Source organism: Molothrus aeneus, chromosome 2 (assembly GCF_037042795.1).
Source record: "Molothrus aeneus isolate 106 chromosome 2, BPBGC_Maene_1.0, whole genome shotgun sequence".
Classification (NCBI taxonomy): Eukaryota; Metazoa; Chordata; class Aves; order Passeriformes; family Icteridae; genus Molothrus; species Molothrus aeneus.
The window spans coordinates 37270533-37293490 of NC_089647.1; the positions used below are offsets into that span (position 1 = coordinate 37270533).

The following is a 22958-nucleotide window of genomic DNA, read 5'->3' on the forward strand; positions in this document are numbered from 1 at the left end:
AAAGGACACAAGACATCTAAGCAGACAATATTCTTCAGATTATTTGAGCATTAAAAAGCCCCCAAATCAGTAGTTCCCAATCACCAAGGCACACCAGCATCAGAGTTGAGAAGAAGCCAAACCAACAAACTTATCAGCTTGTTACTTATGTTTGCTGCTGGGCTGATTACTTCAGGGTCGTGCAGCCAGAGCTGCTGCATGGAGGCTGGAAGAACCATTGGGCCCAAAAGCTGGAAAGAGGAAGTAGGGACCCTATCCAAGGGCAAGAGGAAGCCTGGCCAGCAGGGAACCACTGCTCAGCACTGTGTGGTCATTAAAACAGGAGCACTCCTCATCCTCATGACAAGACCATCCCTCCCACCAGAAAAATTGGATTGTTCCTTGAGTGCTGCCAAAGCCCAGGCCATGGCACAGCATCCTCTCCTTGCACAGTCCCAGCAGAACAGACACAGGGGCTCTGAGTAGCCAGAGCAGCAGTGCAGGGCCCCCTACACACAAAGCTTTAATCCACCTTAGCTCACGGAACTTCAGCTGCCTGCAGTCGAGGCACTGACTGCTGCAACTGGCACAGCAGCTTCTGGCAGAGCAGAAGGAACCCTGACATGCTGCCCCACCCAGCCTGGGGAGCCCAAAACCCACAAGTTAGCTGAAGAAATATCATTCTTTTTTCCATCCTTAACAAAAGTGGGGTCTAAGCAACAGAGACACTTTATTTCCTAGCTTTGAAAACAGGCAAATGTTTTGAGGTTTTGTAATGAATGACTGAACTGCATGTAACACTGTTACACAAACCATGGGTACTGTTTAATAAAGGACAAGTCTTATTTTAGGCTGCCCCACAGAATCACAGAATTACACCATCAGCTGGATTGGAAAAGGCCTCTGAGATCATCAAGCCCAACCTGTGACCAGACATCACCATGTCAAATAGTGGTCAAATAGACCATAGCACTAAGTGCCACATCCAGTCTTATCTTAAACCCCTCCAGGGACACTGACTCCACCTCCCTGTGCAGCCCATTCTGAAGTCTAATCACCCCTTCTGTGAAGAAACTCTTCCTACTGTCCAACCTGAACCTCCCCTGGTGCAGCTTAACACTATGTCTGTCCTCTTGTCCCGTCACTGATTGTCTGGGAGAAGACTGCAAGCTCTTTTTAGGTAGTTGTAGGGAGTGATAAGGTCACCCCTGAACCTCCTCTTCTCCAGACTGTTTCTCCATGGAACACAGATTTATTTTTTTTATCATTACTTCATAACTGATTTTACCTTGAGGTGACAAACCACATTTTGGATGGGGAATTTTCCTTCCTGAAACTCTAAGGTCTGGCCATTGCAGGAACAGCATCAGGAAGGTCACCACTTTCTAAGGTGATTTGGCAAGATTAGACATGCAGCTAAATGGGAATTTTGAAAAGCATTCCAGTAGGAGTCTGGAACAGATGTACAAGCAGGAATACTGGTGCATGGAGCTCTAGATGAGGTCTCCAGAGAGTAGAGTTCTGTACACAGCCTTTCCATCCACTGAGGTCCAACTCCATTTTAGTTCACATTTTAGTTCTGGCAGATATGTAAAAAGTCCTTTCCATCTTCTCTGGAGAACATGTTCGTCACTTAGTGTGGCTATTACCCAGGTAGAACTTGCAGCAGCACTTGGACCAGTTTGGAATTCATCTCCCACACAGAGACAGAAGCTAAACCTGCCTGTGTTTGTGTCAGACCCATTAGGCATCCAGTGCCTTCCTTGCAAGCTTGGCTCTATGGAGGAAGCTTTTTGGGGAGAAAAAAAGACAAAAAAGCTTGACTTTAACAGTTTTTAGGCAACTGCAGTAGTAAATGTCCAAGAGTATTTCCATCACATTCAAGCACAATTATTACACTTCATTTTTGACACTAAAAGTAAAATTATAGTTTAAAAAAATCTTCATTATTTGACTGGTTCTACGTAATCACTTCTGTGAGTGACAGAGCAAAGATTTGTCACCTTGACTAGGAGTTCTGAACCCTAACAACTGGGCCTGCCCAAAGGATTAGCAAAACCCTTCGATCCTAATCACATCCTCCATCCCTCTCTCAAACCTCCCCAGACAACCCACTCTAAACAACACAAAAGCAGTTCCATGGCCAAGTGAATATTCCAGCTACAGGAAGGCTTCTTATGGTACTGGAACACAGTTCTGTGCAACCACTAAAGAGGGGAACTTATTATCAATTGCATAAAAAGCCCCAATTTTTAATTTGTACAAGCCATCTCCTAATAAAACAAGCAATGACTGCAGCAACAGCCAAAAAAATAACTTTTCCTCTCCATGATCAAAATGTTCTGGGTCACGCATTCCTTCTAAACTGAAGCTGCACAGCAGAATTGATGCATACCTGAAGATAACGCCTGCAATGCTAAATTTGGGATCCTCTCTTTCAGTGACACTGTCACGATTTCAGAGTCTGCTAAAGATGAAGAAAAGCATTAAGAGAAAAATTTTTGCTCTGTGAAAAATGGATTTTCACATTACAGCATGAGGCCAATTCCTAATATCATAAAATTTTACCTCAGTCTATTTGACTGTAGCAAGGAATTACAATTAGCAAATAAGAAGAACCCTGTTTTCAAGGGTGAAAGCTTTTAATTATACACAGAGCAATATGGAACTATTAAGATTCTGTTTGAAGTCAGTTTAACATTATTCTTTAGTGAGAGGTGGTGGCTTTTTTTCTAAAGCTGAATTGACCCATCATTACTGCAACATCACATTTACTGTAAATGCAGCTTTGAGAGTCTCCAAACTATTCACAGCATTTGTAAAATGAAAGCCATCACTGAATGCTGCCAGAAAGTCAGAGAGAGCAAGGCCGCCAAAGCAGAAAGCTATTTCTGTATGATTCTCACAATTCTAAGGACTTGGGTATAGCAAGCAATCTCCATTAGAAACAAAGAGCTGCAGATCTCTGCATTTGGGGAGGCATTGTTAAACAGAGGCCAGGTGACCTGCAGTGCCATTCTATCTGCACTGAATGCAGCAAAGAAACCGAGCAGAATGCAATTAAAACAAAATAAATAAATAGGCAAGTTCTTTTGCTTCATGAACAGGTGGATAAATAACCCGTATTTTTCCTGGTAGAGAATGAACATCTAGATGACTTTTGCAACAGGCAGTCCAATGAAGAAATACAACTAATGTTTACTGAAAACACAAGAAAAATAAACATGTAATTCCTGCCACTGCATTAATTACATTCCTAGGGGAGGCTGTAAAAGAAGAGCTTGCCATTCTGCATCTCCACAGCTACAGATGATCTTGCACATAAATGCAGTAAACCACAACACCTAGCATATGACTTGGTATTATGTGTTTGCTCAGCTGTTTTCATAAAAGGTAATTTTCTCAGCTGTTCCTGACAAGGCTCCTTTGGATACAAAACATTTATCTTTCCAGTGTATTTACATAAATTCAGTCAGTTTGTAAACAGCTACACTAAATAGTCACCGGTGTCAGAGATCCTCAAAATTTAAGCGCTGCTTTCCCAGACCAACCTCTGGCATCTGCCAGAAGGGGCAGCAACAGGGACCTGGTGTGAAAACAATGTTTCTGTTTTCCAGTTCAGCTGTGTCAGCCCACCCAGATCTCGAGTGTCACTGCTCACACCTCAAGCTGAACTGTCACCAGAGGGTAGCAGCGCTCCGACCTGGATGGGAAACACACTTTTCCTACATGAGGTCTGGTTGTTGCTTCCCCTGTTCAAACTAAGGGGTTCCCAACACAGTCACTCTTTCTGAGACAGCCGTCACTATAAACGCCTTTGAGACAGATCCCCAAGGCATGTGCCGGGCACAATGCCAGCAAGTCCGAAGCCTGATGTTACAGTTTTGTAATGCAAACAAGAGAGTTGAGGGACTGTCACTGCTTTTCATTACAATTCTACTGTCTTTAAAACTCAGGCACTGAAAATTCATTGCAGGCTAAAGATTAGCAGGCAGAAAAATCCTTGCCCACACCAAGCAAGGATGGAATGTTAAATCGAAAACCACAGAAACCACAGAGGCAAGAGCTGAGCCTGGGCAGCAGGTGTGTGTGTGTGTGCACTGGAGAGGAGAAGGATGCAGCGTGACTGACAGAAAAGCTGGAAGAACACTCCAAGATAGCACAAATCTAGAACATCCAGAAATGTGTACTTCCTGACCACAAGACAGTTTGTGCATGCTGGATCAGAACTGTTTGTGAAACAGTTTGTTTCTTCAGAAGGCACAAAGGGAAATCTCACTCTTCTAGCTCAAACATACACAACTATCTGGCACAGGAATATGCAAGATGGATGTGCACACACCTGGGCTCCTGAAACCCCCCAGACAGTCCCACAGGGGAAAATGGACAGCACTGCACTGACAAAAGCACTTACCATTTTATTCTATACAGTATCTTAGAGATATTCACAGATTTAAAGCAAGCCTGATGCAATGTCAGAACACACTGAATGAGGGATTCGGATCTCAAACTCATCCCCTTTGGGGCTTGTCTGAAGTTCTGGTTTTTCAAGCTTTTCTTGGCACAGATAGTTTTCCAGTAGGAGGCTGAGGAAAGACTGCTGGCAACATGCCTGTATCTCCCTGCTTCTACATGTGACAGGGAAAGACTGCACGACTCTGGAGAGTAACTAAATCACACAGAAATCAACCCAAATATGATCGATGAAGTGGGTACCTGTTACTCCTCTCCTCACTCACTTTCCTAGCTTTATTTTAGAGTTTATGCAGTGCTGCCATTTGTCAGATTTCATTCCCACCTCTGCTGCTTTCTACACAATCACTTCAATCTGGATAATCAAGTTATCAGTGAATGAAATAAAAGCCTCCACCTTACACTGGATGAGTGCTACAGTCTTAGGCTAGAGCTCTTCCTCCAGCAGCCAGAAATCTACACCCTTCCCAAATTCATTTCAGTTACAGAAATGTTCTCAACATCAGTGTGAAAACAATGCAATCAGGACCTTTTTTTTGAAAGGGGGTGAGGGAAGGAAAGATAAGAAATGAGACTTGCAACACAGGATGGGTGGGGAAGTTTTTCTTCCTACTACTGGTCTCAGTAAAATCTCATTCTGTTTACTCCCCAGCTTAAACCTGAAGTCTCATTACACTTCACTAAACAATCCCACATTATAATAAAGCAGTAGGCTTTCCTTCTATGATTGATAGACTCTATGCAATTATTTAAGGGGAAGGCACATAATTACATACAGCTGGATTAGGCTGATCAAATCCCTGTTAGTGTCTGTCAATATACACATAATAAGACAGCGTGACATTAATGTAAACTAATTTAAATGCAGAAAGTTTAATTAAGACTTAATAAAATTACAAACAGAAAGAAGAAGGTTTTGCACATTCTAACCAAAGGGAATTGCTCAGCAAAGCCACCCTATAAACACAAACCTGTTTTGCCTGATCAGCTCTGCAACACTGATTCTGGCACCACCTATTTATTTATATATTCTTACTTACAGTTCAACTGCCAAGACTTTCCCCCATCTCAAAAACTTGGAACCAAAAGCAAATGCTGTGGAGCCATGTGTGTAACAGAGTCCATTATGAATAAGCCCAGGTAGTCAGAGAAGGATTTCTCAGAAGTTCCTCTACAATGCTCAGCAAGCAACTATTGATCAGTATCACAGTTCAACATAGTACAGTACAAGTGACCTCCTTTAAAAGCACTTAACAAGACCAAAACACTACCTCCCCCTAATGCAACACTAGTCACATTCACCCCTCTCTTCTAGTTCTGTACAGCCTCCTTTTCAACTCGGGTTGTCTTTAAAGCAATCTGCTACATTCACAGTGTCATTCTCAGTCACCAGTGATACAGGATACTGGATACTGCACTAACCCCAGCAAGCTTAGTGCAAGACCAAGCTTCACTCCCTCCTGCATTGTTCCAAGGGTAGTCATGCTTGTGCACTGTCTTAGTTGCCATTTTCCTGCAACTCCTAAGGATGTGGTTGCAATGATTTCCTAATGACAGCTAAAATACACTGAATGCTCAGTATGGCACACCAGCCCTTTGTGTAAGCCCATGTATGCAGGGCCAGGGAGATCTGGGTATGAATGCCAGAAGTCCAGTTGTCTACACATGTTCCCTTTCCCCCTTCACTCAGAGAAAATTTCCAGCCTAGATGCCCTTGCTGTTTCTGTGCCAGGCATTTTCCAAGACAGTGACCCAACAGGAAGGGTGCAGGAGCAGCTGTGCCACTGCAGACCTTCCCTCCACCATGAAGGATGTATGTGCTTTGTTACTAAAAAATAGCATAGCAGATCTTACACAGAGCAATTTGCTCTTCCCCAACGCACTTATGCTAAGATTTCCTGGTATGTTCCCTGCCAAATTAAATCAATTTGAGTATCTTGTTGAAGAAAAAAACATTGCAGATTTTGATCTATTTTTATTAGTCTGCCAGTTGAGCCTGTTGCTCTGATCTGGTTTACTTGATGATTCCTTAGCTGCTATGCTCAGCCACTTCTCTGCAGAGGCCCTACAGTATTTCACAGATATTAGAAAGTTCTGAGTAAGATACAGGGTCCTCATCATGGCCTTATCCAAAAAGGGCACAAAAATTCTGAACGAGTCCATTTCACAAACACAAACATTTCCTGCAGAATTAGATCCTCTCAGCAGGGGGAAGAGGAAGAGGGAAACAAGAAAAAACCTGAGAAATGTAAGTGCTAGAAAGGATTACAGTGCAATCTCCTGGAAAATATATTAAAACTCAATACCGTATTAAAACTGATGAAAAAAATTAAGCCCTCCTGTGTTCAATCACATCCCTCCAAAGCTCTTGGCCAACCTCTCCATGTTAGAGACAAATCACTGTTAGATAACCTTTTCTGAACAAGTCTATCACTTATTCTAGTTTATGTTCTGTTTCCTTTGGCAGCACAGCTATTTAAGTCATCCTTCTAATCCAGAGCCTATGGTAATTTTTCTTTTCTGTTCTAGGGCAATTCTTCAAAGCATCATAAAGGAAAATTTAATAAGCACCTCAATTTGTATTGCTTTCTATTTATAATACTGCAAGCACCTGCTGCTGCTGAGATCTTAGCACATATCTGTCTTACTCTGCATAGACTGATTGGGATTAATCTTAATAGTTTCATATTTTAAAGTAATTTCAAGAAATATTGCTCCAAGCTGCTGGGTGGATTGGTTGGGTTTTTTTTTTCTCTTTGGGGTGTTGTTTTTAGTAGGTTTGGCGTTTGTTTTTTTTTCCTTCAGTGTTTTTTGGTTGGGGTTTTTTTAAATTCTTATTGTGGTACCCTATTCCTATTGTGGTACCCCCCTATTTTTATTAAGATACTGCTGACCAGCTCTTAAAAATAAAACTCATTTTGCTTCCTTGTTTAAACCAGCCACATTTGATAAGTGTATTATATATATTTATCACTTTACTGGAGCACTCAGTAGATCCCTCTTGTCAATTTAACAGCAGGCACTCAACAATCAAACCAAGTTACTCCTGGAACCCCAACAGTGGAAGTCAAGTCAGCACTGGAGAGCTCATGGATGGTTTTGGGAGCTGTGCATGTGCAGGGAATGGGTGTTTAAAGGTTCCTGCCATGATCCAGTACATGAAGGGTTTGAATCACGTATTATCTGACCTTCTCTCAAAAGAGGGATATATTAGTTTTTAATCTTATCCAAGCGCTTGCAAACACCAAGTGACAGCTAAGGCTACACAGTACAGGAGTAAAGTCCTATGTCTGACCTTTCAAGAGGGGCTGAGGAATCATGTCCTTAGGCACATCTTCAGAGTCTGTCTTCCACAGCTTACAGACAGAATATTAATGGCTGCACCCTGGGCTGTGGACATCCTGGTATCTACAACATCAACACCAACTGCTCTTGCTGTTATTTCATTTGACAAGATGACAGATAGGAAGTTTAATGCAGTGGGGGGAAAGGAAGAAAAAAGTTATGATGTAGTGCAAGTAGGTGAGCAAGACAATGAAGCCCAGACAGAAAGCAAAGGAGAGCCCCCTTAGTGTGCAGGGAAAAAAAAGAAACAAAATGATAATAAAGACAAACTAGTACACAGAAGAAAAGCTGCATGGAAGTAAAATGAAGTCTGAAAGAAGTGGATGGAAGAGTCCATCCATCAAAGACGACCGACATCAGTGATGGGTCTCACTTCTGCACTGTGTCTGCTTTTAGAGGCTGACAGCTGAGGCTTCTACTTCTTATCCATCTCCTGCCTACTTATTTAGGCGTGATGGAGCAGCTTCCTCCACAACCAGTTGGGAGACCTCATGGAAGACTTCACAGGATACTCTGCAGACAATTTAATCTCAAAAGTGACTCTCATTCCCATAAACTCCTACTCCAGAGGGGCTGTGCTTTTGGGCTCCCTGCAGTATATAATATGGGCTTTATAAGGTAGGATTTTAAGTATTCCCATTAAAAACACACCTCTTTATCAACAAAATAGAGCTTGATTGCTGTTTTTATTCACCCCAATCAAGGCAAGATTGTTGTTAACTTCATGACAAAAGCATGCTCATGAATATGTAAAACAAAGTTTCCAAAACTGCTTTTAACTGCATTTGTTGGAAAATGAGGCAAATGGAAAGGCTCAGAGACAGGAAACATCATTGTAAGACAATTAGTAGTATGCTCTCCTCTTACTTATCAACAGCAAAAGCCAATACGGACATTATCTTGGGAATCCATGGATTTTTACATTTTCTCTTAACATGAAGATACAGATTTCCGCAGAAAATAAACGAGGCACAGGGAGACGTTGCATGTCATTTATAAAGAAGAGGTGCCATTTATCCTTCAGCTTCTGGCTGTGGATTCCAAATTACTGTCCCAAAACATCTGTAACCTTCATGTGTTCTCATCTTCTTTCACAATTACTTCTTATCATGTGCAGAGGTCTTGAACTTTTCAACAGCTATACTGAGTAAATCAGCTATAAACAGACATGCTATTGATACTCCAAGCCAACAGCTAATCATGATTTCTAGTCTTTCAAGCAAATAGGACAACTTAAAATGGCAAATATTGCTCTATCTACTCATCCATAAATTAGGAGTGACAATTGCAGATTATTACTCATTCACTCAGAGCGTTTGTTTGGCCCTGAGAGAACTGGCTTTATTCCAAGAGCTGGCAAACACTGGTTAATATACATGTAAATGTTTTATTTCTCTTGGAGTAGGCAATTTCACAAAATGAAATACCGAATTAAAGATGACCTCAGTTCTTCTGCTGATGCCTGTCTTGGATGCTGTGCTGCTGGAAGCCTTTGCAAGCTTTTTTCCACACCAAGTCAACAGGGAAAAAGACACCTTTCTTTTCAAAGTAAGACAATTTCACTGTGGAAACATGAAAGCTTTTATATAAATATTAATCACCACATTTGTCCTGGAGTTAAGTGGATGGAGACTGGCTTATATAAGGTTGCAGTACTGACTTGGAAATAGTGAGTGAGATGTACTGAAATGGTTCTGCAAATACTGCTCCAAATAAGCTGTTCCTCTATACAAGAACTGTGGTGCAAGGAGTAGATTAGTGACCCCAATATTTACTCTGAGGGTACTATAAAACAGCACGTCACTCCTGAGAGTGAAAAAGGGGAATTTCATCCTTTGAATTTCTGGTGTAAGTGTAAAGAAAAGGAAAATGTTCATTTCCTCCAAAACTGCAACTAATTTGAATGGGGAAGAATAGAAAATACTAAGAAAAGGAATGGAGGTTCAACACAGAGGGGGAATAAACAAATATCTGAGTAGAAAACCTGGCAGTGGTTTAACAGAGCCTTTCACTAACCAGACCAAAACCTAAGTATTCTAAATAATACCAAGTGTACTGTACCCATACAGACCCATGGGAGCATGGGTCTCCAAAACCCAAGAGAATCAACAAACATGTTCTGTGCACTTCAAGATGAGGACAGGATACACCATCTCCAGTCTCAGATGGACTCTGAGAACCATCTTTTTCCTACAAAGGGGTGGAGGTACCAGATCTGCTTACTCCTCCTATGATAGAGTCCATCAGCCATTGCTTACCCCTCTTTCCCACAGAGAAGTGAGATTTCATTTCACAAATCAACCAAGATTTGAAACTAGAACTACGACTACAAAGCAGATTTCTGCGAAGGGGAAGACAGAAGCATAACCTCTTATCTACTGTGCTGTACCATAGGTATCACCTCACTTTCCTCAAGGGCACACTGAAGTTTCAATCAGCTGAGGACGCTAAAAACAGTTCAAAGTTGTTCATAAACCTAAACAGAAATGACACAGTATTAATATATTTCACAACACCAAGTATAGAATCAAATACAAAATAAGGTACAAAGCATGGCTGAGATCACAGTAACTTGATGGAGCCCACAAGCAGAAAGCATACAACAATTAAGAAACCCCCAACTATCAAGACAGTTGCAGTCTAAATTCACCTCCTCTGAGTAAAAGGAATAGAAGATGAACAAACATTGATGGGAAGGAACTACCAACAGATGACACCTTCAAAAGATTCAGGACTATATTTATGTGGCAAAAGCTGATGAAAAATTTGGTTCCCATTTGGCAACTCATCTTGATTGCTATTGCAGTGCTCCACAGGTTTCAGCCAGGTCTCTCCATGGACATGAACACCTATGGATACGGAAGGGACACCAGATCTGTACTTTCTGGAGATAAATACATCAAAAACTGCAGACATTAGAATTGCTCTGCTTTACATTCTGCATTTTAACAGGCAAACAATTTGGACTTTACAGGCTACTACATTAACTAAAGCTGTTTTTGAAATATTTTCCATTATTTCTTCCTAAAATGTTATGTTTCTTTTTCTTCTCACCTGTAGAAAACTACTGCTGGAGCAAGCACACTAACTAGTACTTGACATTACTTTGAAACTTGAACCAAATGCTGCACTTTTCCATGCTGCTTTCACACAAAGCACACTCTCCCTGCTCTTGTGTGCTACTGCTTACATGGCACCTGGAGATCTCACAAGGAAACCTGCAGGAACAAAGGGCAACACAACAGAACACGACAGTGCTGGCCTCAGCTCTGAAGAGGATTTTAAAATTTATAACAGGGTCTCACTTGGCTGCTTGGTGTTCTGCGTGGGTGAAATGAATACACAAGCCAGGCAGAACTGCAAGAGAGGCGCCTATAAAAGGTGACAGCACTATTACCAGATAAGCCAGCAGTTAGACATCACTGATTACCACACTGGACAGAGATTTTAACTCAGCTAGAGAGCAGACAGCTAATCGGATTTCTTAATGGGCTTCTCTCAGTTTCACTGGGGCTGATGCATGCTGCCTACAGGATTTGGAAGATTTTCCCCTGAATAGCACATACTGCTTTACTACAGCATTCTGTTACCATCTTGGCTTACGCTTATATAAAATACCAGATGGAAGTTACATGAACAGTCATTAAGAGGTTGTTAATCATTACATTCAAGCCATGCCAGGGCAGCAACAAAGCTGACCTCTTGAATAAATTGAGCTTGGATACAGGTAACATTGATTTTCCAAAGAGGTTTCATTACTTAACTCTGAGATTGTGATTTCTTTTGAGAGTACGAAGTTAAGAGCTAATCCACTATTTACTATTTATTTTCTACCAAAGAGAAAGCAGTCCATTTAAAATGCAGACAATACAATAGATCTCCCTCCCTTTCATTGTTCTATCCCCTCTGAGAAAAACTCAACTTCATAGGACTTCAAACTTCAAGGAGGAGGGGAGGAACCCAGAAAGAAAAAAACAAAACATAAAAACCTTTAAAAAAACCCAGTTCATCTTTATTCTACAAGCTTTTCCTCCAACACTGAAAACCAAATGTGTATTTTCTCCCAACTATTTTTATCCCTGTATTGTTCTTAATCCTTTCCTAGAAATTATGGTTTTTTAGCACCCAAGTGAAAAACTTTATTTTGATGAAGGGATAGGGACTGTTTGGAGCCCAGTCGGTTAAAAGGCATGAGATAAACATCTTGATATGCTACACAATACTGAGCCTTTCTGCTGTATTTTCTCCTTTCCAACTCATTCTGGTTTTGTTTTTAAACAGGTATCAGAATCAACCAGGCGACTATTACAAGCTATACCATTAAATTCAAGAGTTTCCTCTTCACCTCCTTCAAGTATGATAAAGATCATCCATAAAAACAAAGTGATCTGAGTTCCCCATTTCCTACAGGTATGCTAGTGCTCACTCAACCACTGCAGTTATGTCCGTGACAAATGGAGTGTGTTACAGAGTTGGGGTTTCCTAACTTTCTGAAATTACTGTTTTGACTTACTCACATCTTTGAGAATGCAAAACTTAGTTAAATCTAAGAAAAAGATCTAGGGAAAAAAGCAAGGAAGAGACAAAGTTTTTCTGAAAAGAAAAAATATACAAAACCTCCAGAACACACATCTTTTACAAGGGGCAATTTCTTACTCTCCTGTTTTGAGAGCCTTGCCTCTTTCATACTTAAGTAAAGTTTCCCCAAAGCAGGCATCCCTGCTTGCATTCATTTGGAACTTTTATGTAAACAATGTTGAAGTAAGAAGTGGAAAGCCAAAAAAGGATATTAAATCACAGGATATATAGATCCTAGAACCTTGTATGCATCTTTTTCAAGAGAAGAATAACAACAAAAAAAAATTGGACATGAAAAAGAAATAACAGGAGGCAAGAATGTGGAACATGAAAGGTTTTTTGCTTAAGGTTCCTCATGTCTTAAGAATTTACTAAAAGATGATGTTAGAGCACCTGAATTTCAGTGAATTGCTTCTGAGATGGCTCCTGTTGCAGCAGCTTTTGCTGGAATATTTCACTCTGGCTGCCAGCCAAATCTTTGCCATGCTGATGCCAAATAAACTGATACCCAATTTCAAGGACAGATGCTGTTGTGTTGACACACAATTGATACGTTTATATTCAGGGCTCCCTGGAATTCTGAAGCACTTTATTCACAAGAAATGTAACTGACAGCAGAATTCAAAGGGACTTGCCCATAGCACTGCACTGCTGGTATTGTCTGACTGGAAGGAAGAGACTGACAACTGTCCAGGGTGGTCAGGAATAACGGAGACCAAAAATTTTCCAGGGCAAAGGAAAATATGGAGAGATATGGCCCAGCAGTAAAGGTTAACCTGCTCAGCTAGAAACCTACATGCCCAGAGAAACAGGAAATCTGAAAGTTTTCAACACAAGTCACATATCCCTTTCCTGCAGAGTTTCTAACTGCATAGGAGATGGAAGTCAGAGAAACAACACAGCATTGAATAACAAATATGTCCATAATCTTCTTTTCTCTTTGACTTCCTTGGCTTCCTAGGCAGGAAACAGATCAGCAACTGTTTAAAAAATATTTACCAATGGTGTGTTTCAAAGAAAACATTATATATACCCTGATCCTTGCATGTTCACTCTCCTGTAGACAATTTGTAATAAACTTTCATAAAGAGCATTTATTTTGGAAAGCAACTATATCCCTTCTCAAGCTAAACACACACCTTTGCATCCACTGTCATTCTTAGAGGAAAAAAATGCCAGTGATATTACAATATATGCTACAACCTGAGGTTTTGGTAACAGTGTCATATTATTTTCACGCAATGAATAAATATATGGGTGGAAATATTCAGCAAAAGGTTTGTACCCACTCATTTCACAAGGGAAAAGAACCAGCAAAAATAAAATTTGGCATAAAGTAAAAGAGCAAGTAAATGCCACATGGCAAAGTTTTCAGTCATTTATCCAGATAGTATATGCTGTCCACTACATGCAGTATACTCTACCATGATGCCGTTTTTTAATTAAAATAAGGTTAAGCTTAAGAATACTTTTGAATTGCACTATATGGGGATTATCAAATACACTTGAAGTTTGCAGATGAACTAACTGAATACATATTTTGTTGACAGTTTCTTAAACAGTATTTCAGAGCACTGATCACAGCCCAGAAAGCGTCTGCAGTGTGATACACTTCTGCTGCTTGAGAGGCCTCATCTAGGTCTCAGATATTGTCTGTACTTCTCTACCAGTACCACAGGAAAGATTTCCTCTTCCAGTCAACTCTTTTCTTTCCACTGCATGAAAAAGGGACTGATGTTAATTCTTCAGACTTTGCACACTATAGCTCTTTCCTTTAATTCTTCCTCTCCTGTGCTTCTAAGGGTTGCTAAGGGCAAAACTGTCACAAGACCTCTCTTCATACTGAATTTCTCCTTCAGGAGTGCCCAGCACAGAGAATACAGATGAAGTTTTACAAGGGAAAAATGCATTTATCATCAAAGTTCCTATCTCTCAAACCCCCAAATTTTCCAGTTAGTTCAGCAACACAGAATATATAAAATATCCAGGTTTATATCCTTGCAAAAGCACAAAGTGCTTGAAAAGGTCAAGGAAGTGCATTAAGCAGAAAAGCTTTAGGGGCCAGGGGTTCTTTTTCCACTGTTCTGTGAGGCATTAAGAAAGAAAACCCCAAAACAATTTTTCCCAAAACATATCCAGAAGTTAAAAGTCAAGCAGCAATTGCACAGGTACTTTCTTTCCAAAACACCTCAAAACAACCAACTTAAAAAACCAAAAAAACACAGAACAAAAAACCCATCCCAAAGAAATCACGTCCCTCCCCAAACCACGTAGAAATTTTTTCAGTCACAAAGGATAGCTGGGACTAACCTCCCACTGGCATTTGGGCATTTCAGGAACATATACAGAGAATCATAAAATGGTTTGGTTTGGAAGGGACCTTAAAGATCACCTTGTTCCAAAGAGAACACGAAAAAACCAGCTAAGCCAGCTGTCAACAGCTTTGATTTACCAGAACCAGACGTGGGGTATGACAGGGTGCTACACCACAGGCAGACCCATCCTCCTCACTCCTGTTCAGAGAGGACCAGATGCAAAGCAGTTCCAGATGCTGTGCCTAAGCCAAAGAAGGCCATTCTCTCAGCGCTGCATTTTACACTGAGCACAGCAAGGAAATAACAAAGCTCAAAGGCTTACACAGAAGGTCCTGCTCCTGTCTAATTACTTGGAAAGGTGTGCAGAAAAGTGCAGGTGAGGCTGCAAGGCACTGTATAGCTACACTGTGTGTTACGATGGGTGTGATTTGTTCAGGAGGAGATCAGTGCTAAGATGTACAAACCAACTTGAATATTTCTACTTGTTACTGAATTTGCTCCAAAGATTTATTCCTACAGCTCTTTTGGGGTGCTTGAAAACTCCCCCTGCTCCTCCTTAAGCACATACTAAAGTCAATACCTTTTTTTTTTTTTAATACAACATCATATTCAGTAGTAATAACCCATCCTGTTATTAACAAAGGCCAGAATTTAAAAAGTCAAATGGATCCTCGCTCCTACTTCTACTATTGGCTTCTGTATTTTTTTGTGTTTGGACACAGAAAAGAAAGGTTTCACTTTCTCCCAACTCAGGAAGGCAGTGCTATAGCTGGAAGACATGGGAAGAAAATGATTGTATACAAATATTTCTGTTTCTCTTCCTCAATTTATAATGCAATTTAAAAGAAAAGCAAAAGTGTGTTTGATGGACATTACTGTACAATGAGTTTAACATCCTAAGCAAATTATCAATAGAAAGAACTAAGTCATGCTCAACTTTTAAAAGTGTGAGAGACTTAGCAACTGTTCAGGCAATCAGATTTCAGATCAAATCTTACTTTTACAGACACCATTTCCTGTACTCTTAAGTATTTCTCTTACAACTGTGAGAAAGACTTAAACAATGCAGGGAAACTGTTTGCTCTGCAGACTGAAATAATAATTCAGCAGGAAGAACCACCATCAAGACTTTTGAGTATCGGCATCAAACCCTAACGTTAAGGCAAAAAGTTGGCATGCAGCATTTTGCTCTATGCTAAAGTACTGCATCACAAGTAACTCTAAGACTCCAAGCCTTCAAATGTACTTCACAGGTTATAACAGTATAAATACAAGCCTCTCCTGCAACAGTTATGAATTCAGAAAACTCAGGTTTTTTTGATGCTGTGCAGCATTAACACCTAAACCTCTCAAGCCACTTCAGACACATTTATCCTGCAGTTTTTGTCCTAAATTATGCTAGAGTTTAACTGTATATTTTTCCATTCAAAGTAGGCTGTGAAGGTTGAGTTGATGACCAGAGCCAGCACAGTAAGTGCACAGGTTTCTAAGCAGACCTGAATGTGCAAAGACAACTAACCACAGATGAACTTCCTGAGCCTTCTTGTGGCATGACTGCAGGCTCAGAGCCATATTTTATACCGGCACCAGTAAGACTAATAAAAGGCTCTGGGTTCTTTTATCTTATTTGTATCATGAGAGCCATGTACCTAATCTGTGTTTGAGGGTGCACTTTTGTAACTAAAAAATGCATCCTGCAGCTTCCTTCCTTTTGTTATGCTTCTAGCTGGGTGCCAAAGTAAAAGATGTATCCTGATGCAATGATGCTACTGACATATTACCAGCCATGTTAAGAACAAACACTTGAGAGGCAGAGCACTACAGTGAATTTTGGTAATAAATTTATGTAACACACTTCCCCCTCCAGACCTGACACTAAGCACTGTACCACGGTCTCCTTTCCAAATATACAAGCAAAGCCAAGGTGTCAAACCAAACTGACACTGGGTGAAAAAGCAGTGAGACCAATTTATAAACCAAATGCAGTCTGAGAAAGAGATGGGATATACACCCTGAGGTCTAGTACACCCAAACCCTGATTATCCATACCTCTAGCATGACACAAAACCCAAAATCAACATGACCTGAAAACAAGGGGTTTATGCTTAGCAACTAATAAGGCTAAGAAGCCTTATTAGAGACCCTTCTCAAAAGAACCTATCTTAAGGCAGATGGTACTTGGAGTGTTAAAGCCTATCAAGCCATCTCCTCTCATTTAACATTTTTTCCCCAAGTTTATCATCATACAAACATGATGGTAAACTCTTGAACTCTTTAACTGTAGTGCATCTTTATTCTTCATAAATTTTTTTAGATCAGTTTATTTAAAAAAAAAATCACAGCAGTACCAAGGCAGGACACAGTCACAATCAAAATGGATTGGGTTTCTTACTGCCAGAGTTGAAGGGGTGCCCATGTAAGTAAACATAAGGTCACATCATTCTGCACTCCCCCTCACTACACCAGCTCATTTCAGCCTGAAAAAGTCATTTGTGCCTGCAGCAGGGCAGGCCACATTTCTACTCTTCATGTGACAAAGACACAAACACATTGGTTTAGGCAGAAGCAGCTTTTGCACTGATGTTGCTCTTTATTTTCCACTCTTTTTGTGAAATACAGAGACAATTTCTGAGCAAAGCCTTTCGGGAAAGAGCTTTACTCAAAATCACTAGTCCTCTGTCTAGCACAATAAGAGCAGAGAATGTAAATTAGTTTCAATAAAAGCAGCTGGCAATCAATAAGAAAGGGCTAGTCTCTAAGAGTAAAACTGGTTCCTCTAAGGATAAGAGTTAAAAGGAGAAAAATGTAAGAAGATGAATAAAGGAAGAATAAATGTAAACAACATAGCTTGTGCACAGGAGAAAAATCTAACAATACAATTTAAAAAAAGCAGAGAAACTGTCAAAGGACAGCTGAGGTAAATAGGAAAGAAAAATACCAGTGCAAATAAGAGGACCACAAGAAAAAGTCTGATGGAAAACATGGGCAATCCAAACAAGATAAAATAAAAATCATGAAAGGGATCAGAAAAGAGGTTAGCTGGCACTAAGGCTTAGGGCACCAGTCACGAGTTCACATTCTAGCCTGGTTCACAGGCTTTGGTAAGTCCAATAATGAGTTTCAGCATTCCTGCTTCCACGCATCAGGCTGTTTCACAAAACCTTGTAAACCTGTCTCTTCTGACCCTCTGCTGTAACACAGAAAGTCAATACCCACCTGAGCAGATGAGAACCCACCCACCCAGCAGCCAGACTCCTCTGCTGTGTCCCTTTACCTTCACATCCACAGGCACCTGCAGAGGACTGGGAAAAGCCCAGCATTATTGTTACTACCTATTTAAAGGAAAAAAAAATCCAAACACTCAAGACTGACACTTTCACTGAATTTCCATATTATTGTGTCTCATTTTTGTAAGTCAGAGACTGCCTTATGGTCACAGAAGCAGCTCTTACAGACAGGCGAAAATACAAGTGTGGCTCTGTTAGCAACCTCCACTCAAGAGAAACCTAACAGTCAACCTAACCTGCAGCTGGGCATGCTGCAAAAGTCAGTGTGACAAATCTCTTACCCTCCATCTTCCACCTACAAATCCAGCCCAAATTTCTGCTTTTATCAACATCTCCCACTGAACCTTGGTTAAGGTGGAAGTAAGGTCCCTATCTTGCACATGCCTTTAATACAGCTATGAGCAAACAGGAAGGCAGGCAGGTACTTAGCAGCTTTTTTATCCCCAAAGAATCTCACCACAAAACTACACAATGTAACTTCTCTGGCCCCAAGAATGCAGCCCTTGTCAATGAAGTAGCTACTTAAACAGCACACATGAATTGCAAAAAATGGCGTTTTCTACACTCACTGGAAACTGCAGGGGAAAGTTCACTGCACTGCACACTCTTTCATTCACATTAAGTTTTGACCAGCATACTGCTGGACTCGAAAGATAACCCTTCTGACAAGTCGCTCATATATGTAAAATTATGCTTGTACTTTCAGAACTTTAATGCAAAGTCATTTGATTGGGGTACGCCCTACCTTTTGAGAAATTCGACAAGATTTTAATGACAATAGTGGTCAGAAACTTCCGGGTACACTGAATCCCAAAAGCTCACACTTTTAAGAAAGTAAGAAGTGACTAACTTATTTGCATCTAAAATACAACAAACAAAAAAGGATAAAGACTGAAAAAAAAACCATCCTGAAAGTAAACCAGTGACAGGGCAAAAGACAACAGAGATAATATTATGACACATTCTCATCCGCTCAAGATACATATGTGCTCAAAGGGCTCACAAATTTCTCACCTCTGGCTGCTTCCTCCATTCATTATACAAAGCCTGATTCCTCTCTTACCTACAGTAATTATTTTATGGTTTGTCTTAACAAGTAAAAATATGTCGCTCAAAAAACCCAAACAAGCAACCAGAAGGAAAAAAAAAAAAGGGCTGGGGAAGGTGGTCTGCACTGTTGCAGGATTTTACATCTACAACTTTATTACCTGTAGCTACTGATAAAACAATAAAACAATTACAGCATTTTAACAGCACATTTCCCTAAGGTGGTGAGCAGTTAAGACCTTTATATACTGAAAGAGATGCCCTTCCATCTTTGCATGGCCTATCAGCCACAAATAGGATTAAGAGCTCAGCAAATCCTCACACAGGCCATATTTGTCCACATAACTCTTTCCCATAATGAGCAGAAAGGAAGGTAACTCCTCAGCTGTATGTGGGACTTACTGGGAAGCTGTTACTGCTATAACTTTTAAAAAATTAAAAAACCAACAAAAAACCAAAAGAAACCAAAAAAGAAGCAACCCAAAACGGCATCGTGGACACCTCAGGACCTTTCACCCTCTAGAGAACAGTCTCACCTTGTTACACAACATGTGGACTTAGAGCCCTGCCACTGCTCTGGTGGCCCTGTAAAGCCATCAGCCTTGGGGATCTCCAGAGAAGACAACAGGCAAGACCTCTTTGCAGGATAATTTCTCCAAGCATTTTCATAATGAATCAAAACTAGAGAAATCTATATTGACATGCAGCACAAATTCCTACTGCATGTCACAGATGTCAATCCACCCAGGGATGCTTCTTGCAGTTCATGATGCAGAGATTAGTATGGAGACAGAGATCATTTTATTCTGAAGCACCTGGACCTGAATGAGATGCCAGATCCATTCTCAAAGGGCTCAGATGGCTTTGGGAGCAGCTGAAGCACATCTGTAGCAGTAAAAGCAAAGACCAGCCCAGCTTAGCAGAGAGAATTTGTGGTTAGTTCCCTCAAACCCCAACAGCACTGCAAAAGATCAATGTATCTGTCTGAGCACAGCCCCCATGACAGCAGTGCTGCCTGCTGAATCAGGACCCATCTCCTGTGACTTCCTGCAGGAGTTCATTCAGCTTCTCCTCACCACTTGGTGGAACACCATCACTGGGACAAGCCCTGCTGGTCTTCAAAGCAACAGGAAAGGGAGAAAGATGATGGAGAAGGAAAATTGGTGAAAACAAACAAGGAAACTGCATTACATTACACACTGCCATCATCAAATGTATCTACTATCCAATAAGATAGGTCATATCACCTAATCACCACAGGTATCTTTTATATGTATACATATACAAATATATATATATATGTATGCAAAAGCATTTCCGTTGTTATTTACTGCATAGAAAAACATGATTAGATTTTTAAAAATATTGAAATTATTTTGCTAGCATACAGACCTAGTAGCAACAAGTGAGCACACAGTCCACTGTCTCGCTGCTACTGCACCCACACCCCTCTCCCAACAAGCAGCAATGAGCTAGGGAGCATTACTGAGGGTTGTCACCTCACACAGGCCCATTTCCACCCCACACTCTGGGGTAGCTACAAAGCTCAGATGGTGTTCCACAGACAAGAGGTGTGGGTATGCAGTCACTACTGAACATTTGATGTTCACTGGTTTGAACACCAGCCAGTCCCATCAGACTGTGAACACCAATCATATCCCAAAAAGGTGTAATGTGTGCTCAGGACTCCCTAGGAGAGCTTTCCAGTGTCCACCCTGACAGCATCTGAAGCTGCCCAGCTCGGCACATTATTTGTCTTTATCTCTGTGCATCTGTCAGTGCTGTCCATGCTCTTCTGTGCTGCCCTGCATTTGTGGCCAACAGCTCTGCCAAAACCCTCTCGAGGAGAAGAATGGAGACCTATGCAAGTCCAGGCTGGAAAATGCACTAAAGAAACAGTAGTTATCCCAAAATATTGGGCAGTATTTGATAGTTTCACTTCAAATTCCTGTTGGTAGATATCCCTTCCACGTTTCCCACAAAGCATTAGGGAAACCAGCAGCTAAAATTGCTGTGCAAGGAGCAGTTCATTTATCTGACAAAAATCAGTGAAATCAACAAAGGTTGAGAATAGTTTTCTTCTTAGCTTTGTCTTAGGAGGTCTGTATGTTATAAATAGCCTACTAAAAGGCAATTAAGAGACAGAGGGAGAGCAAAAAGTTATTAAAAATGTACCAACAGAAACTCATTTCACTTTTTTTCAACAGGGCATAGGGGAATTCCTGTAAGACTTCTAGTTCATTTCAAGGAGGAAATTCTGAACGAAGCTAAAAATAACTGACAATCAAATTTTCAAAATTGAGAGAAACACGGAAACCCCCAGAGGTTCGACCCGAGGTGGCACCACCCCACAGACCGATAAAAATATCATACAAATTTAGGCACGATAGGGACTACGGAACAGAAACCATTCTGACAAGAGAACATTTAAAACAGCCGAAAAATAAGAGAAGGGGTTGAAGTATAGTCGGTTTAGAAACTCAGCAAATAAATTTTTAAGGTAATCAACGATAGGGAGAACCACAAAACTATGCACCGAACTCATGACAGCTCATCGCAGGGACAAAACAGGCAGGAATTAGGGCACGGTGCTTTCAAAAAGAGACGAACCCCACGTTTTTACATTCAGAACAGATCGTTTTCTTTCTTTCTTGGGTCACCTTTAATGCTTCCCTGAGATTTTTTTTTCCCAACAGGCTGCTTAAACATAGGTCTCGGTCGTTTTCTGGCACAACTGTACTCGCGACTGGGAATCGAAATTAAGTCGATTAAAAAAAAAAAAAACAAAAAAAAAAACAACACACACAAACCCCGAAAGTCTTCTGCGAGTCTTCGGAGCAGTTCTTTTCCTCGCCAGCCTCTCAGCGGAGCTTCCCGGGGGCTGCCACCCAGCGTGGCCCGGCGGCGGCTCCCTCCCGCTGTCCCCGGCCGGCTCCCGGCTCCCCGCCCGCCCTCCGCCTTCCCAAACTTTCCGGGCTTATCCGCGGCACCCCGGCCGCGGGACGGAGCGCTCGGAGCCCAAGTCCGCAGGAAGTTGTCCCGCCCGGGAGCCGATCCCGCTGCCCGCGGCTCCCGCGGGACACCGCGGGCTCGCCCCGTGCCCCGTCACGGCGCTCCCCGCCGCCCCCTTCCCAGCGCCTCCCGCACCCACCGGCCTCTCCGGGACAGCGGGCGGGAGCGGGGCCGCCAAGCGCCCTTACTTGGAGTTGCGTCCTCCCGAGGGACGGGAAGGGCCGGGCAGCGGCGGGACAGCAGCAGGGTCCGCAGCCCCGGCCACCGACAACTTCCCCGCTCCGCCGCCACACGTGGGGCTGAGGCGCGGGCTGCGCTCCCCGCCCGCCGCTCGCCGCCGAGGACGTGGCAGCTCCGGCCCTCCCCCCGGCCCTCCCCGGCCGCGCCGGAGGCTCCTCCCGGCCCCGCTCTGCGGAACGCAGGGCGCCCTCTGCCGCCCGCCCGGGGACCGCCGGCCCCAGCCGCGCCCGGCCCCGCCGCCCCGGGGAGCCCGGCCCCGGCGCCGGTCCCGGCCGAGGGCGCCCCGCGGGCGGGGAGCTGCGTGCGGCACGCCCGGCTCCCTCAGGTGTCGGCTCGCCCGCCGTGTGGGGCGAGCGCGCAGGACAGGGGAGAGAGGTTTGCAAAGGAGACCGCCGAAATAGGTGGGATCAGGAGAGCAATTCCTTTTTTTTCCGCGTAGCAGCAGGACGGAAGCGCCTGTTGAGTTGATCAAACTGCGATAACGGGCCGAAAATAAAAATGGAGGGCCGGCTCAGCGTCCTGCGGGAACAGGGGCTGTCTGGGTGTGCTGAGGAGCCCTGTCGTAGGCAGCCTGAGCTGCTGTCATCTCTGCACCAGCGACACCCCAAAACTGCTTCCTGCAGCTGCTGCCCAGCTCCCGTGGCTTGGGCTGACTGCCACAGAGACTCTGCTGTCTTACTGC

General features: G+C 42.3%; 1 protein-coding gene across 3 annotated transcripts in view; it reads right to left on the bottom strand.

The window, feature by feature from the left end:
* The window catches only part of SMCO4 (single-pass membrane protein with coiled-coil domains 4), a 28560-nt gene extending 6195 nt beyond the window's left edge, over positions 1-22365 (bottom strand). The window contains exon 1 of one of the 3 annotated variants that reach the window (XM_066570517.1): positions 22225-22365. The gene's annotated coding sequence lies outside the window, so the exon portion shown is untranslated. Of the gene's footprint in view, positions 1-21834; positions 21944-22175 lie in introns of those variants that run through there. The other 2 variants (XM_066570501.1, XM_066570509.1) reach the window with 2 other exon arrangements.
* Positions 22366-22958: the final 593 nt, after the last annotated feature.